General features: G+C 43.9%; 1 protein-coding gene across 1 annotated transcript in view; it reads right to left on the bottom strand.

Moving 5' to 3' along the window:
• LOC147897574 (Tetratricopeptide repeat (TPR)-like superfamily protein) overlaps positions 1-16,945 on the bottom strand; it is a 121,951-nt gene that overhangs the window by 83,251 nt on the left and 21,755 nt on the right. The gene's annotated exons all lie outside the window — the stretch shown is intronic.

The raw sequence follows: 16,945 nt of genomic DNA, 5'->3' as shown, positions 1-16,945 counted from the left end.
AGAGTCTCATCTGTGTATAAGGCATCGGGGATCCTAATACTATGAGACTGTCCTCTCAGATGGGGCTCTGAGATGGACAAAACTACCGAAAAATGGTCGGAAGTGGAAACACCAGGTGCAATGCAAACTGTCCCTCCTCTATTAAGAGACCAGTCATCCACATAGAATCTATCAATCCGAGCATGGATAGGCATCTGCACCCTATGATTCGACCATGAAAACAAAAGTGACTGAGACTGAATATGAAATGCATCATCTAACCAAACATCTCTGCCACTGAACCTGAACAAGAAGGCATCCCAAGCTACTCTCTCGAGGGAATGAATACCACCTTCTCTGCCCCCTTGCTTATCAGAAGGTGCCTCAACCATGTTGAAGTCACCTTCAATAATCCACGAATCTGCAATGTCAGCCCACGAGAGCAACTCTTTCCAAAACAAAACACGGTCCCCTCTGTTATTCGGAGCATAGACGTTGAGGAAATGAACCTTACATCCGTCAATCAGAAGTAAAACCCACTAGACCCTAGAGGGGGTTATGGTACCGTGTCCAATGATCAGAGGGAGAATAGAATCTGAAACTGATATGCATGTACCTCCTCTGGTTCCCAAGGCAGGAAGCCAAAAAGTCCGGCCTGAAAGCAGCTTACCTGACTTGGAGCAATCTCTAACATCCAATTTGTGTTCCTAAAGAAAAAGAATAGGGAACCACCTGAAACACCTGGATGGAGCTAATTCCTGATCAGCTGTCTACGACGGCAATGAGGGATGCCGCCCAATCTTGAAGACTCAGAGAAAAGAGAGTGCGAGTACAGACGATACATTGTAGAACAGCCGTCACGTCAAAGTCTTAGATAGATAAAAAACACACAAGTACAAAGTACTTGTACCTAGACCTAGGACTAAGTATCCTAGGTGTCACATAGGACTAAGTGTCCTATGTGGCCTAAAAGGCACTAACACTATAAGTGCCTACACTTATGCCTACAAGGCACATACCATGGCCTATAGGGCATCACTAGAACCACCAGAAGATGGCCTACAAACCCCCCTCCATGGGATGGGCTAAAGTACTCTGGAAACGTCTCACAATACCTGCTAGTTTTTTGTCATGGTGGCACATGTTCATCCAAAAGGATATAGCCACCTATGAATGTACAAGAAATGTCAGATCATGTAACAAAGGGAACCAAGTGTAAAGCATGTCGGAAGACTTCGAACTTGGGACGAGGAAGTGCCTTTGTAAACATATCTACTATGTTGTCCTCTGTGGGAAGATAGAAAAACTCTATGTCTCCCGCTGACAACCGCTCCCGAACATAATGATAGTGAACTTCAATATGCTTGGCACGCGCATGAAACACTGGGTTACACGCAATGGCCAAAGCACTCTCGCTGTCAGTGTAGACAATAGTGGAGGATGTCTGGCAAATACCAAGATCTGTAAGTAACTGTCAAAGCCAAACACACTTTACTGTAGCGGTGAAAGCTGCCATGTACTCAGCCTCACAGCTAGACGTGGCAGCTGTCGGTTGCTTCTTGCTGAGCCAAGAAATACATGAATTGCCAAGCAAAAAATAATTGCCAGTATGTGACACTCTTGTGTCGGAACATCCTGCCCAGTCACTATCCGTGTAAGCATGCATGGTAAGTGAACCCTGATCACCATAGAAGAGGGCTAAATCCTGAGTGCCTCTGAGATATTTGAAGACTCTCTTCACTGCCTTCCAATGCTGTGAACTGGGCATGTGCATAAATCTGTTGAGCTGAGATAATGCATACTGCAAGTCAGGTCCTATGTGACATAAATAAATAAGGCATCCAACAGCCTGGTGATAAAGAGTGATATCACATGGTGGGCTCCCATCATGAGCTGAGAATTTGAAGCCAGGGTCCACTGGAGTAGAGATTGGCTTGCAATCCTCAAACTGAAAACGATCAAGGAGCTGTCCAATATACTTGGACTGAGACATCATGATACCCCCCTCAACATGAGCAAACTGAATGCCCAAATAATAATGGAGCCGTCCCATGTTTGACATGTCAAAAATCTGCTGCAAATCAGCCTTGAAAGCTGCAATTTGCTGAGTATCTGGGCCCGTGATGAGCATATCCTCCACATATAAAATCAGCACTAAAAAGTCAGATCCACTCCCACGGACATAAAGAGTGGGTTCTGTGGGACTATTCTGAAAACCAAGGGATAGTAGTGCATGAATTTTGGCATACCATGCCCTAGGTGCCTGCTTCAAACCATAAAGGGCATTTCTAAGCCGGCATACCTTATTTTCAGAATTAACAATGTCAAAGCCAGAAGGTTGTGTGACATAGACTTCTTCCTGCAGATCCCCATGAAGAAAAGTGGTCTTGATGTCAAGTTGGTGCACTTGCCAATGATGATGGGCTGCAATGGCAATGACACATCTAATGGTCGTAATCCTTGATGTGGGAGCAAATGTCTCCTCAAAATCAATGCCTTGCTGTTGGGCATACCCTTTTGCAACAAGACGGGCTTTGTATCGATCTATGCTGCCATCAGATTTTCTTTTTAATTTGTAGACCCACCGCGTTCCAATGGCATGCTTGCCAGGTGGGAGATCTACTAATTCCCATGTGTCATTTTTTGCAATAGATTGTAACTCAGCTTTCATTGCATCCATCCACTCTTTGCTGTCAAAAGCATCTTTATGGCACAAAGGCTCTTCATTGCAAGCTGTAGCAAGGAGTGCAAACTCAAGAAAGTGACCATGCTGTCTATTCCCTGATCTTGTCCAGGCAGCAAAAGGCTGATCTTGTTTGCTGTCCCTCAATGTATCAAGAAGCCATCTGGGAACTTGCCTGTGTTGTCTATTGAGAGCTCTTTCTTCAATGACTGCATCATGAGTAGTGGGATCATTTTGTGCCGGAAGAGAAACCTGCCATCATCAGAAGAGGATTTTGAGCAGCAACATGAGCCTCCTGCACGCACTCCACTAAGCAATAATCAGCCGTGTGCTCGATTCTGCAAGGCTTGGCATGCAGGAGTTTTTTACATTTTCACTCCGCGAGGGATTCGCTGGTTGTATAGTCCCCCCACCAAAGGCATCAAACATGTCAACATCTGGTTTTGGTTTGCAGTGCACAAGAGGAGAAGCTGAATGTTCAGCAAAGATCACATCTCTACTAACAATAATCTTCCCAGTATTTGGTTGATATAACCTATACCCTCTGCTCTCCTGGCTGTAACCAATGAATATGCATTTGATTGCCTTGTCATCAAGCTTATGTCTCGGCTGAGATGGTACATGAACATATGCAAAGACCCAAAAACTTTCATGTGTGAAAGTGAAGGCTTCCTGCCTTTCCATGCTTCATAAGGTGTAATAGTCTTCAATGCCCGTGTAGGTGATCTATTCAGCACATAGTTGGCACACATTACTGCATCAAGCCAAAATTTATTGGGAAAAGACTTGGCCTTAAGCATGCATCTGGTCATCTTCATTGTGGACCTGTTTTTCCTTTCAGAAACAGGATTCTGCAAAGGAGTGTAAGGAGTAGTGCATGAGTGAATAACGTCCCGTGAGGATAGAAATGCATCAAACTCCTTTGACATATACTCACCCCCCCTATCTGTGTTGAGGGTGACAAGCTTGTTTCCTGATTCATTCTCAACCATATTCAGCCATCTCTGAAAGCATAAGAAAACTTCAGATTTGGCCTTTAAAGGATATACCCAGCAATACCTTGTGAAATCATCAATGAGAGTCATGAAATACTTGTATCCTCCAATGGCATTTGTCCTCATTGGGCCACAGACATCACTCTGTACTAGCTATTTCCTTTGTGAGAGTTTTGGACAATTCTTTTGAGAAGGAAATCGATGCATTTTACCCAAAAGACAATCCTCACACACATGTTTGGAAACTGTGTCAGTCTGAGGTACATCATTTGCCATCTGCTGTGAATGTAGCTTTGCAAGAGCTCTATAATTGAGATGGCCCATTCTCTCATGCCAAAGATTAGTTTCAGCAAGCTGTGAATCTGAAATAGCCAATGCTTCAATAGAAAGTGCAGCTGGATGATGATCAAGGAGATAAAGCCCTTTTTGCAAAGTGCCAGTGAGAACTATGGCATTGTCATCACGAAGATCATATACTAGGCATCTATACCCATCAAAAATTACTCTGAAACCTGAAGTAGAAATTGCTGAAATTGAAATCAAGTTGACTTCAATGCCAGGCACAAAAAGAACATTTGTCAAACTGACAGGATGGCTGGAAATGGCTGTGAGCTGCACATCTCCAACTCCTTTTACAGCATATGAAGCATTATTAGCACATGTAACAGTCCCCCCTCGAGGTGCATCAGCTAGAGAATGAAACAACTGTCTGCAAGATGTGACATGCTTGGAAGCACCACTATCAAAGTACCAGGACTGAGCATCATTAGCAGTAAAGAGTGCATCAGCTTTGGAGGGATCAAATGAGCAATGGACAGCCCATGCCCAATCATCCTGAAGAGCATGTGCATGTGAAGCATCTGCTAGCTCATGGGATTCAATAGCATGTGAGGCATTAACTGTCAATCCTGCTTTCTTTTTCTCCGAAGCAATGCGCTTCCTGCATTCTGAAATGTCATGTCCAGGCTTGCGACAATAGTTGCATCTTTTCTTCTTTGCCTTATCTGCTGTATTTTAAGATGCATGGGAGGAATTGCAGCTGCTCTGCGCAGAGGAATTGCAGTGCTCTGCGCAGAGGAATTGCAGCTGCTATGTGCAGATTTTGGCTTGCCCATAGGCTTGGAAGCCTTGCCTTTTCCTGTCTGCTGTGAAGCAAATGCATGATCAGGAATAATGGCTTGTCCGTTAGCTCTACTTTGCTCTTCCTACAAAAGCAAAGTAACTAGCTGATCAAAAGAATAGTGGTCTGGATTACCCATGGCCACTAATCGAAGGGTTGTAGCAAACCCTTGATATGTATCTGGCAGTCCATTCAATGTGGTACTGACAAGCTGTGAATTTGGCACCACCTCATCAATGTTGGCAAGCTGTTCCATGAGGTCCTTGACCTTTGTCAAGTATGCATACATTGACTCACCTTCATTCATATTGACTTCCTGTAATTGCCTTCTCAAACATGCAACACGAGCTTCATTGCGAATCTGATAGAGAGAAGCCAATTTATCCCAAGCATCCTTTGCTGTCCTGCAAGACCGGATGTGTGGAATAATGATTCTCTTGCATGATAAAGCAATGCATGAATGTGCATTTGCATCTCTTGCATCCCATCTTGACTGTTCTTGAGTTGGAAGAGCAGCAGCAGGAGTGCTAGAGGAAGAGGCATCAGGAGGAGTACCCCCTGCAGAAGGACCAGCAGTAGAGGCAACCACTGTAGCATTGGCTCGCCTCAAATCAGCCCCAGAAACAATATTCCACAAATGCTTTGCAACAAGAATATGTTTCATGAGATAAGACCACATCGGATAGTTGGTGCCATCCAACTTATCATCTTCATGAAGAACTCCAAATAAATCTTGATTGTTCCCAGCCATAGCAAATGTGATACCCTGAAAAAGACCTGAAAACCCAAAAGCCTCAAGGCTATCACTGCAAAAAGCTGGCTGTCCCAAAAATGACAGCAAATATCTGCAAATTTCAGACCCAAATCAAAGGGCAAATGTAGATATGAACCAAATGTGACTGTGACAGGCAATGTTCACTGCAAAAAACAGCAAATTTGGCAAAAGCCCCAAATTTATTGAGGGCAAATAGGCCAAAAAAAGGGCAAATGCAAAAAAGCCCCAAATTTTGCTGAGATTTTGCAAATGTGACCCAATTTATTGCAATCTGACTCAATGTCCTGCAAAAGTGACTCAATGTTTTGTAAAATGACTCAATGTCCTGCAAATGTGAGTCAATGTACTGCAATCAAAAATAAATTGCAGACGAAATCCCGAATCTCTCCTGAAGGTATTGAAAGCCCCAAATTTTGCCAAAGTCCTGCAAGAAACTTCAAACGTGCAACACCTGTACGGCAGTCTCGAGAGAAGTACCAGCTGTACAGACAGCTCAAGTACAATGTACAGCTGTACGATCAGCTCAAGTACGGCTGTACGGTGAGCTCAAGTACGGCTGTACGGTTGTACGGCGTGTGGGAATCTAACGTACTGCAGATGTACAGAGGCTCCCACATGCAGGTACGGCGATGTACGTGTACGGCAACGCAAATGTACGACAATGCAGATGTACGGCGACGCACAGGTACGGCAATGTACGTGTTCACGTACGGGCTGTACGACGCAGGTACTGTATGCAGTACGGAACAGGTGAAGCTGGACGCCTGGATCTACAACACAAAAAATGGCGACTAATAGACCTCAAAAAAACTGCTGCAGCTAAAGATGTGTCAACCAGCAGGGCAGCAGACTCCCAAAGAGCAATGGAGAACTCGCGGGCTGAGGAGAGCTAGAAGACAAGAGCAAAACCTGCTCTGATACCACCGAAGGCTCGGAGAGAAGAGAGTGCAGGTACAAAAGATATGTTGTAGAACAGCCGTCACGTCAAAGTCTTAGATAGATTAAAAAACACACAAGTACAAAGTACTTGTACCTAGACCTAGGACTAAGTGTCCTAGGTGTCACATAGGACTAAGTGTCCTATGTGGCCTAAAAGGCACTAACACTATAAGTGCCTACACTTATGCCTACAAGGCACATACCATGGCCTATAGGGCATCACTAGAACCACCAGAAGATGGCCTACAAATCCCTGTATATTCCAACTGGCTATCCTCATCGGCGGGAGGAAGCGGGTTGGAATACCATACCCAACCTGGTGGCGGAAAAAGAACCCTCCACCGGAGCTGACCTCCTGCCATACACACAAGGTTCAAGGGAAGGAAAGTCCACAGGTGAGAGAGAGAAAGATCTCTCAAAAGGGATGCCGATAATTGGCTCTCCGAAAGTGGAAGGTACAAAATCATCATCTGGGAGGTCAAAGAGATCCTCCAGAGCGAAAAAGGAGTCCCGCTGAGCCAGTCCTGGGGAGGGGGTACGAAGGATTTCTACCGAAGCAGGGAGAGAATGTAAGACCCCCTTCCCTCTATCCACAGAAGGAGACACCTGTACTGGGTCCTGATCAAGAAGTGCTGCGGACGCAGTGCCAATAACCTGGGCTGCTGAGGAAGGTACAGCCTGATCCTAGGGTGGAGTGGAACAAGGCTCCTGAACACTAGTCTCCTCCCGAGGCTCCAAAGGGGTAGCCTTCGAAGCAGTGGAGGTGTGATCTGAAGTAGACGGCCTAACCGCGACCAGAACCCACCGTGGGCTAGAGGTGGTGCGGGGTACAGAAGGGACTCGAGTAGCCCTAAGAGGGGGGGGAGCCTGTGTCTGAGGCGGTGCCTGTGGAGCCGTAGGTCCTGCTCTTGCTTTCTCCGCCTCTTTTTCTTCTTTGGGCAATCTCTTGCGAAGTGCCCCGAGGATCTGCCAATCTTGCACTGGTCCTACCAACCTGCAACTCTAGCGAAAGAAAGACCCATCGGGTCGCTATAGCATGATGTGGTCATATGAAATATTAGGGTCCTAGATAATGACCCTAACCGTAGCCAAAGAGGGCTCGCTAGGAAGAGGGGGGATCTCTGCTACCACACCAAACCTCCCGCCAATAACTGAAAGAAGCCGGTGATAAACTGAGGGGAGACCAAGGAACCTGATGAAAACAGAAACCCCTGCTTGTCCTCTTCAACTGGAACAAAGCCCAGTTGAAAGGGAGACAAAAAAATCCTCCTGTAGCCTAGAAATAGAAACCCGGACTGTAGCAGGTCTCTCGTGACGTCCGGGGAATCTAGGCACACCTGAAAAAAACCTCGTCCCAACAAACAAACATCCTTAAGGTAGGGGACGAGCTCCTGGGGGAGCGCCGCAAGCATCCAATCTCTAGCTTGTGACCTAGAGGGGTGGGAGCCATGGATGCGTGCGAAGAGAGTCGTAGAACACTCATGCTCCAAATCCTTTTGCAACTGCTGCAACTCGTCTTTTGAGAAAGTAACGGTTCTCGCGGCTGGTGTGTGCGGTAATAGAATGACTGAATGGGAACCCATTCATCAATTGAGGTGGGATAGGCTGATTCAAACACAAAAAAGAACTCTGTCCGCTTTCATGAAGCCCAGGAGACCCCTAAAAGAGAATAGGGGTACTCTAGATGAAGGGAGAGGGTGAAAGGAAGGTGGGAGAGAGAGGAATAAGCAAGGAGAGGAGGAGTCGGCAAGGAAAGGGAGCAGCAAGAGAAGAGGAGGAAGGGAGAGGAGGGGAGAATAGAGGAGAGGAGGAGTGGAGGAGAGGGGGGGGCAGGGGGTTTTTTTTTTTTTTTTTTAAAGGGTTAGTGGCCTATAATCAGTTAGATTCACATGTTAAAGAGGCTATGTCTTTCACTCAGTTTGTGAAGACCACTCAGGTTGATATTCAAAAAGAAATGGAGCAAGGTTCTAGTATGGGCAAGGACTACAATGACAAAATACTGCTGCAGAAATTTAAGGGAAAGTCCACCTCACCAAATGAGCTTTATGAGTGGCTAAGCAAATTGGAAGATTACTTCAAGTTGAACCCTAGAACTGATGCTACCAAACTTCAATTCGCAGTCCTACATTTAGAGGACTATGCCCACACATGGAGAAGGCACTACTTACAAGAAGTGGAAGGGGGACTTAGACTACCTATGGCCACATGGGAGGCGTTCAAACAGGAAATGGTTGTCACCTTTCTCTAGGTGTGGAGAAAAGTGGAGTGTTGATCACAACAAATCATGCAAGGCAAAGTCAGCCTCAGGTAAGCTGAGCATGATCATTGAGGTTTCAGAAACTGAGGAGGAGCCTGAAGAGTACCATGATTGTGGTCAAGAAGCTCCAAGAGATGATGAGATAAGGATGAGAACTTTGTCCTCAATCCTGGGGGTCTCAATCTTGGTAAGTTGAGAGCCATGGACAGCTCTAGGACATGGAATTTACTACCATTTGCTGCTCAATCAGTTTCACACTTAGGTTGTCTCTCCTTTTCTTGCATTCTGTTGAAGCCCACAGACTTCTCAGATCGAGATGATTGTGCATTGCTTCTGCTCTATGTTCAACCACGGGAGCCACGTTGGTCCTTTTGATTGATAACATCTTCGACATTGCGCACCCAAGCTGTTTCTCCTTTTGTTTCAGGGGACACCAACATAGCTAATATCGCCCTCTTTGTAGCTAGTTGATCTAAACTGTGCACCCCTTTCACTTTCCATAGGCCATTTCTTAGGTTAGAGAGTAGCTCCTCTTGGGCGTGCATCTCCCGAGGTGTTGGTAGGGTTATTACTCTATGAACTTTAGGGTGCAAGCTAAAGCTTGTGAAGACTCGAGACCGATAATTACCTGAATGGCCTTGAATGATCCCACCAATCATGACACTACAGCTCGTGTTATTCGCTTCGATGGCAATGATAGAATTCATGCATCTGCAACCGCTTTCCGTCACATTTGTTTAAAACCCTTACATCATTTTTAGCATCCCCACTTTTTATTGTCCCTCTAAGTCTCCCTCAAATCCCTCCCTAGCAGCATCAGACATATAACCGCACCATCAAATTGGCGCCTAACAATAATAAAGTTCTAATGACTATTAATTAACTAAATAATCATTTCTCTTGTCATGACACTCCCTCCTGCTTGAATGAGCAGAAGTCCTCTTCTGGATTATTGCTTGTCTCTTCCTCTTATGTGCACTTTCTCTTGTTACTTCTGCCATTGCATCGCCTCTTTGTAATCTGCGAGTATCTGTGGAAAATCTGTAAAGAACTCTTCTTCCATCCATTGTGCATCACTAGCTGGCTGGTTTTTAAACTTCAGTAAATACATATATCTCTTCTTTCCACGAGTACTCTTCTCTTTATGGTATACGATCTGTTCCGGAGTAAGAACTTCAGTCCCATCTTCAAGTTCAGGTTCTTCTTGTTGCTGAGTATCCAAAAACGCAGAAGTATCGCCACGGTATCTCTTCAAATTGCTCACATGAAAGATGTTCTTCATACGCCAGTGGGCTGGTAACTTCAGCTCATACGCTCTGGATCCTTCTTCTGGATATAAAGCTGCTGAAATCTGAAATGGACCATAAAACTTCGGTGCTAGCTTGACATGTTTGGTACTTCCTCTCACTGACTTGATTCTTCTTTTATCAATCTTCAATAAAACCCAATCATCCTCCTTGTAATAAACTTCTTTTCTTTTTTTATTGGCTGCCTTGGATTGTTGAACCTGGGCCTTCTTAATATGTTCTTTTACCTGCTCAATAACCTGTGACATATCCTCAGCAAACTGGTCAGCAGCAAAAATTCGCTCCCCCAAGTGTGTTATTGGAGTGGGTAAACATTGCCCATAGATGATTTCAAATGGGGCTTTCTTGGTGGAAGTATGTACAGTGTTATTATAAGCAAACTCTAACATGGGTAAGAACTCTGGCCACCTTCTAGGTTGGTCATGGACATAAGCTCGAAGTAAAGTAATTATGGTTTGATTGGCATTCTCACTTTGTCCATCTCCTTGAGGATGGAAGGCTGTAGTAAATTTCAGTTTGGTTCCGAGATTCTCTAATAGAGCTGTCCAAAAGTTGCTAATGAAACGGCCATCATTATCGGATACAATGGATTTTGGTAACCCATGTAACCTGAAGATTTCCCTAATGAATAACCTTGCTGTTTCAGGAGCAGACAACTCTTTTTTACAGGGAATAAAATGAGCTTGTTTACTCAGCCTATCTATAACAGTGAAAATCTGCTCAAACTGACCAACCTTGGGGAAACCAGACACAAAATCCATTGTAATGTGTTCCCACCTTTCCGAAGGAATAGGCAAAGGCTGCAAAAGACCAGCAGTCTTACTTGTGTCAGATTTAATGCGCTGACATACGTCACATTGTTGAACAAAGGTCGAAACTTCTTTGCGAAGTTTAGGCCAATGGAAGTATCTCTCAATATTGTCAATGGTTCCTCTAATACCTCTATGTCCAGAATATGGACTCGCATGTAACTCACTCATGACTAGATACCGAAATGTTTTGGGTACACATATGGCACGTCCCAAAAATAAGTATCCATCCACGATGGAATAAGCCTCTAAATCCCCAACCTCATTACGTTGAATCTTCCCATAAATGTCAGCGAAGTCCTCATCTAAAGGATAAGCTTCAACCATTGCTCCTAATGATTTCTCCTTAATCACAGAAACGTGATTAACTTGGGGCCGTCTACTCAAAGCATCAGCTACTAAATTCTCCTTTCCCGGCTGATATTCGATATTTGGTTGCCCAAAGGATTGAATATATTCAGCCCATTTGATTTGTCTTGAAGAGACAATGGGTTGAGAGAACAAGTGCTTGATACTTTGATGGTCAGTCTTAATCTTGAAAGCAGAACCATATAAATAATGCTTCCATAACTTTAGAGCATGAATGATTGCCAATAACTCCTTCTCATACGTGATATATTTCAATTCAGCCCCTTGAAGTTTTCTACTCTCATAAGCAATGGGATGCCCTCCTTGCATCAACACTACCCCAATCGAGGTACCACTAGCATCCGTACATACAACAAAGAACTCTTTGTCCATGTCCGGAAGTGTTAACACTGGTGCAGTCACTAATGTTCTCTTAAGCTCCTCAAAAGCTACTTGGTGAACCTCTCCCCACTCATACAAGGAATGCTTCTTCAACAAATCTGTTAGTGGGGAAGCAAGACGTGCAAAATTCTTAATGAATCTGCGATAATAACTACACATCCCTAGGAAGGATCTCAGCTCATGTAAGTTTTTGGGTATTGGCCATTCAATTATGGCCTTGACCTTTTTAGGGTCAACCCGAATTCCCTCGGCAGACACAATGTGTCCCAAATACTCTATTTCTGTCTTGAAGAACTCACTCTTCTTGATATTTAGGAACAATTGATCCTTCCTTAGGAGCTCCATCACCTTAGCAAGGTGATCCTTATGCTCTTCCTCATTCTGGCTGAACACTAAAATGTCATCAAAAAAGACTATGACAAATTTTCCCAAGTAGGGTCGCAAAACCCTTCTCATCAGCCTACTAAAAGTGGCTGGAGCATTAGTTAGGCCAAAAGGCATGACCAAAAACTCATAATGTCCAGTGAGAGTGCGAAAAGCTGTCTTATGTTCATGCCCAGCTTTCATACGAAGTTGATGATAACCAGATTTCAAATCCAATTTGCTAAAAACTTTAGCACCTTTAAGCATATCCAATAAATCATCCACTCTTGGAATCGGATACCGGTTCTTAATCGTAAGTTTATTCAAAGCACGGTAATCTATACACATACGATATGATTCATCCTTCTTCTTAACCAATAATACAGGTGCTCCAAATGGAGAACTGCTTGGTCGAATCAGGCCTTTTTGCAACATATCTTCAATTTGTTTTTCTACCTCCTCCATTTCTATCCTGTTCATCCTATATGGGGCTCTACATGGAGGGGAAGCTCCTGGCTCTAAGTCTATGGCATGATCATCTTCTCTCTCCATGGGCAATTCGAATGAGTCATCTCTTGAAAATCGATCCTCATAAGCTCTAAGGAACTCATTTCTCTTCCAATCTTCTTTTGAGATATGAAGATCTCGTGAATCCCGTATATACACAAGATTACAATCTACCCCTCTTTTTACCAATCTTTTGGCTTGGGTAGGAGTAATCAATGGAATTGTATACACGTCCCGATCCCCTACGATCCTTATGTTTTCATCCTTATGTACAAAGCAACAATGATGAGTATGAGGATGAATAGCAGGGTTAAAATCATACCGCCATGGTTTACCTAGTATCATGTCAACGTCTTGTAAAGGGGCTACTAGAAAATCCCTTCGATCTCTATATTTTTGTATACGAAAAGGAATATTTCGTACTATGGATGTGTCTTCTTCATTGTGTCCCCTAAAAGCTCCTGAAAGCGACATGTTTTTTATAGGTTCTGGTTTAAGATGGAGTAATTTTGCCAATCTATCACTTACTAAGTCATAATTACATCCATCATCTAGGAGAACCACTATTCTCTGTCCATTCACGAATCCATACACCTTAAAAAGATCATGAGGCCCAAAGGTATTGGCTGAATGGACAGCATTCACTATTGGCTCAATAGTCACAGTAGATTTCGAGGGTGACAAGGTAGAAGCCTCACCCTCCTGCTTGGATGCCTTGGCTTTCCCTTTTACTGAATTCGTCTTGGCAATCTTAGCCAAGAGAACGGGACACTTATGCCATACGTGCCCTGGCTTATGTTTCTTACAACCGAAACATTTTCCTTCCTTAATTAACTTCCTCTTCTCTTCGTCAGTCATAGAAGGAAATGGCACCCATCCAGGACGTGATTGGCTATTCACATTCCTTACAAGAGCTTTACCCTTCCCTTTATTATTCTTAAACCGGTTTGGTTTCCTAAAAGTGGGTATATTATTGGTCTTAGATGATGACCCATACTCCTTATTGAAGGGTTTACGAGGATTCAATTTTCTCTCTGCTATTTCAGCCAGCTTAGTGAGGTCCTTAAGCGTGGTCGGGTTAAACATTTCAACCTCGTACCTTACTTTTGGGCTTAAAGCTGCTAAATACTTCTTTCTCCTATCTTCCTCGCTCTTTTCGGGTAACTCTAGAGAGAGTTTCCAAAATCTGGCTGTAAAATCTGCATTACTCTCATTATCGAACTGCCTAAACCTCTCCCAACGAAAGGTTAGGTTCTCTTCATGCCTCGGTGGCATGAAAGTGGTTTTTAGTTGCTCCACAAATTTAGCCCATTCATGAATAGGCTCTTTTCCTGTTTGTGACAAGGACCACCACATTAGAGCATCCTTCTGCAGATGCAATGTGGCAAGAGCAAGCTTCTCTTGCTCGGTCTTGTCTTGATGGGCAAAGTATAGCTCAAAATGACGAATCCAATTGAGGATTTTGTCAGCCTCCCTTGCCCCATCATATTTGGGGAACTCAATTCTCTCTCGCGGTTGGAATTTGGACCTCTTAGAAGGGTTACTCAACTCTTCATCCCCGAAGTTTAAAGTCCTCTTAGTCCCTAATCTTGTCATAATGGACTGCTCAATCATATTGCTAAGCTGGAAAACCAGCTTATCAACAGGAGTCTCCTCTCTTCCTCTTGCACTTGGATTAGAATCCATGTGTATTGGGTTTTGAGTTAAAGGCGTGAACTCATCACCTTGTTCTTGGCTGGTCTCATTTCTTCTTTCATTACGAAAGGAGAACTCCCTATCAGTAGGTTCTTGAAGGAGAGACTGCTGTAAATCTATTTGTGGGTTATCATACTCAAGATGTGTATAACTCTCACCTAATCCATCCTCTTCAAGAGGGGGTGAAGGTGTTCTTTCTCTCTCTCCTTGGGGTAATGGAGGAAAAGGAATAAGTTCATTGTTATATGTCCCTTCCCCTTCCATTCTTTCCTTTTATTAATACAAGAGAGAAAATGTCTTGCTGTAATTTCAAAAAAGAAGGTTTATTTTACAGCAAACTTCAAGTGTTGTAGAGGTGGTGGTACTTATCCGACTCCCGCTTCGTTTGTGTTGAGAAAACACTTAAAATGACCTCCTTTCCCTTCTCTTTGAAGCTTTTCTTCTTGTATTTCTGCTGTAAACTGGTACGCTCCGTTTGGGCTACTTGTTTTGAGCGGATTGGAGCTCTAGATACCGTTATAGGGGTTACTTGATGGGTGGATCACTCCCTTAAAATCTTATTCCGATCCGACTTCCGGTTGGGTAGAACGGGAATCCCTTTTTCTCACGGTTTAAGGGTACATTCACATGGGGGGGGGGGGCAAAACAGAACACCCCGTTCGCCGTTCGCCGTTGAAGGCCAAAATTTTCAGAAAAACCCCCTTGTCTCAGAACCTCGAGATCGGTCGATCGTGATCCTTTTCCGCCAACCTCTCTTGCGACTTCCGTCGTTCACAACTGTCGCCCTCTTCTCGTCCCGCTCGTGGATCGTCGCCGCTCTGATACCAAATGTGAAGATCCACGCTTTTCGAAAATGCAAATGTGTGCAATGCATGCAGAATTTGAATGCCGATTGGCCCTCCAATGGGGAAGAGCGCCCTCGTGAGAGTACTTGTTTCTTTTTTTCAACCTACATGCAAGGTGGGAGAGAGATGACGGATGAATGCAATGTGGTAGAAAGAATGCTACGTGAGATTTACAATGAAAGGGTGATACCCTTTCATTAATGTCCCTTGAGATCACTCAAGTTCCATCTTCCCATTTACACCTACCCTTAGCCTATGACCCATGCACCTACCATTCAATGCACTCTAATGCACCCTTTCCCTTTCCTATTGCCCCTAGGACCTAGACACGTGTGTGCACATCTTTATTAATAATCATTGGCCAATGTTACATAGTTTTGGCGGTACTATTTACACCGCTTGATCTATCATAAATACAAACATATAACCGCACCATCAAATTGGCGCCTAACAATAATAAAGTTCTAATGACTATTAATTAACTAAATAATCATTTCTCTTGTCATGACAATAGCTGCAGCAAAACACTAGGAGACCCCCTCTGCATCTACCAGGTCATAATGTCCAAACGAAATACATACAGATAACTTACTGCCATCTGAATTTCCTCATTTCCCCCTTTGATTTGCTATGGCCCTTACATAGCAATTTCCCTTACAATCTTTGTATTCCTACTTCCCCTCCTTCCCCTTAATGTTTCTCTTTTTCCCCATTGTGATCAACGGGTAGATGTAGTGATTTAAGACAAAATTTCTCCTAGTGAGAGGAGTGATAGGAATGCAAAATTCATGAGTGGTTTTTAGAAAGAATTCTTCCTCAAATTGGAACAAAGTTGACCCCTAGTACAGCATATCATCCCCAAACAGATGGCCCGTCAGAGAGAGTAAATAAGTGGGTAGAGGAATACTTGGGACACTTTTGCTTTGAGACACAAAAGTCTTGGGATACGTGGTTGTGTTGAGCAGAATTTTGTTACAATTCCACGCAGCACACCTCTATTGGCATGTCACCTTTTGAAGCATTATATGGGTGCCAAGTTCAGTTACCCTCCACCATCAAAGATCAAATTTTGCATGCAAAGGATGAAGTGGATAGAATGCAAGCCATCCTACAGCTGGCCAACGATAACCTTCTCAAAGCACAAGCTAGGATAAAGGGAAATGCAGATAAGAAGAGGCGGCATGTGGAATTTGAGGAGGGAGATTGGGTTTATCTCAGGTTGCACCCTCATAGGTATGCTTCCTTAAGGCGCAATACTAACACTAAGTTAGCTCACAGGTTCTATGGCCCATTTCAGATCCTTAAGAAGGTGGAAGACTTAGCCTATAAACTCAGCTTACCAGCCACAGCCAAGATTCATAATTATTTCATGTTTCTCTACTCAAGAGGTATGTGGGCCCATCCATTCCAGTTGCAGCAGATTTGCCTCCCATGGATGAATCAGGTCAAATTGAGTATATTCCAAAAAAGATCTTAGGCTATAGAGACAAGGTACTCAGAAATAAAGCCATGGTGGAGTATCTCATCAAATGGAAAGACCTGCCTGAGGAGGAGGCTACATGGCAGCCAGAGAGCATTTTGCAGGAGCATCCACATCTCATGGATTGAGTCTATGCCTACTTGCTCATGGATGCAAGGTCCAACCTGGCTGAACTCCAGAAAAGGAATTTCCTCCTGATATCTCCAAAATCGGAGCAAATTTCTACGAAGAAGAGATACCCAAACCAACCTGGCATCCTAAGTACCTGACTGACATACCCCTCTAAGTCCAAGAGAAGCCCAAATCAAGCCCTAGTCCGAAGTGTCATCATCATTGATCCAAAACAGGCTGGAATATTCCTACCCTTCTTTCCCTTTCAGTTGTACTATTTGTCTTCATTTTGAGGGAAAATTTTCTGTAAGCAGGAGGGGATTGTAACAG

Source organism: Dipteris shenzhenensis, chromosome 10 (assembly GCF_047967505.1).
Source record: "Dipteris shenzhenensis isolate YYH24624 ecotype China chromosome 10, Dip_SZ_1.0, whole genome shotgun sequence".
Taxonomy (NCBI): domain Eukaryota; kingdom Viridiplantae; phylum Streptophyta; class Polypodiopsida; order Gleicheniales; family Dipteridaceae; genus Dipteris; species Dipteris shenzhenensis.
Note: the sequence above shows the minus strand (reverse complement) of the source record. Positions and strands in the feature narration are given on the sequence as shown.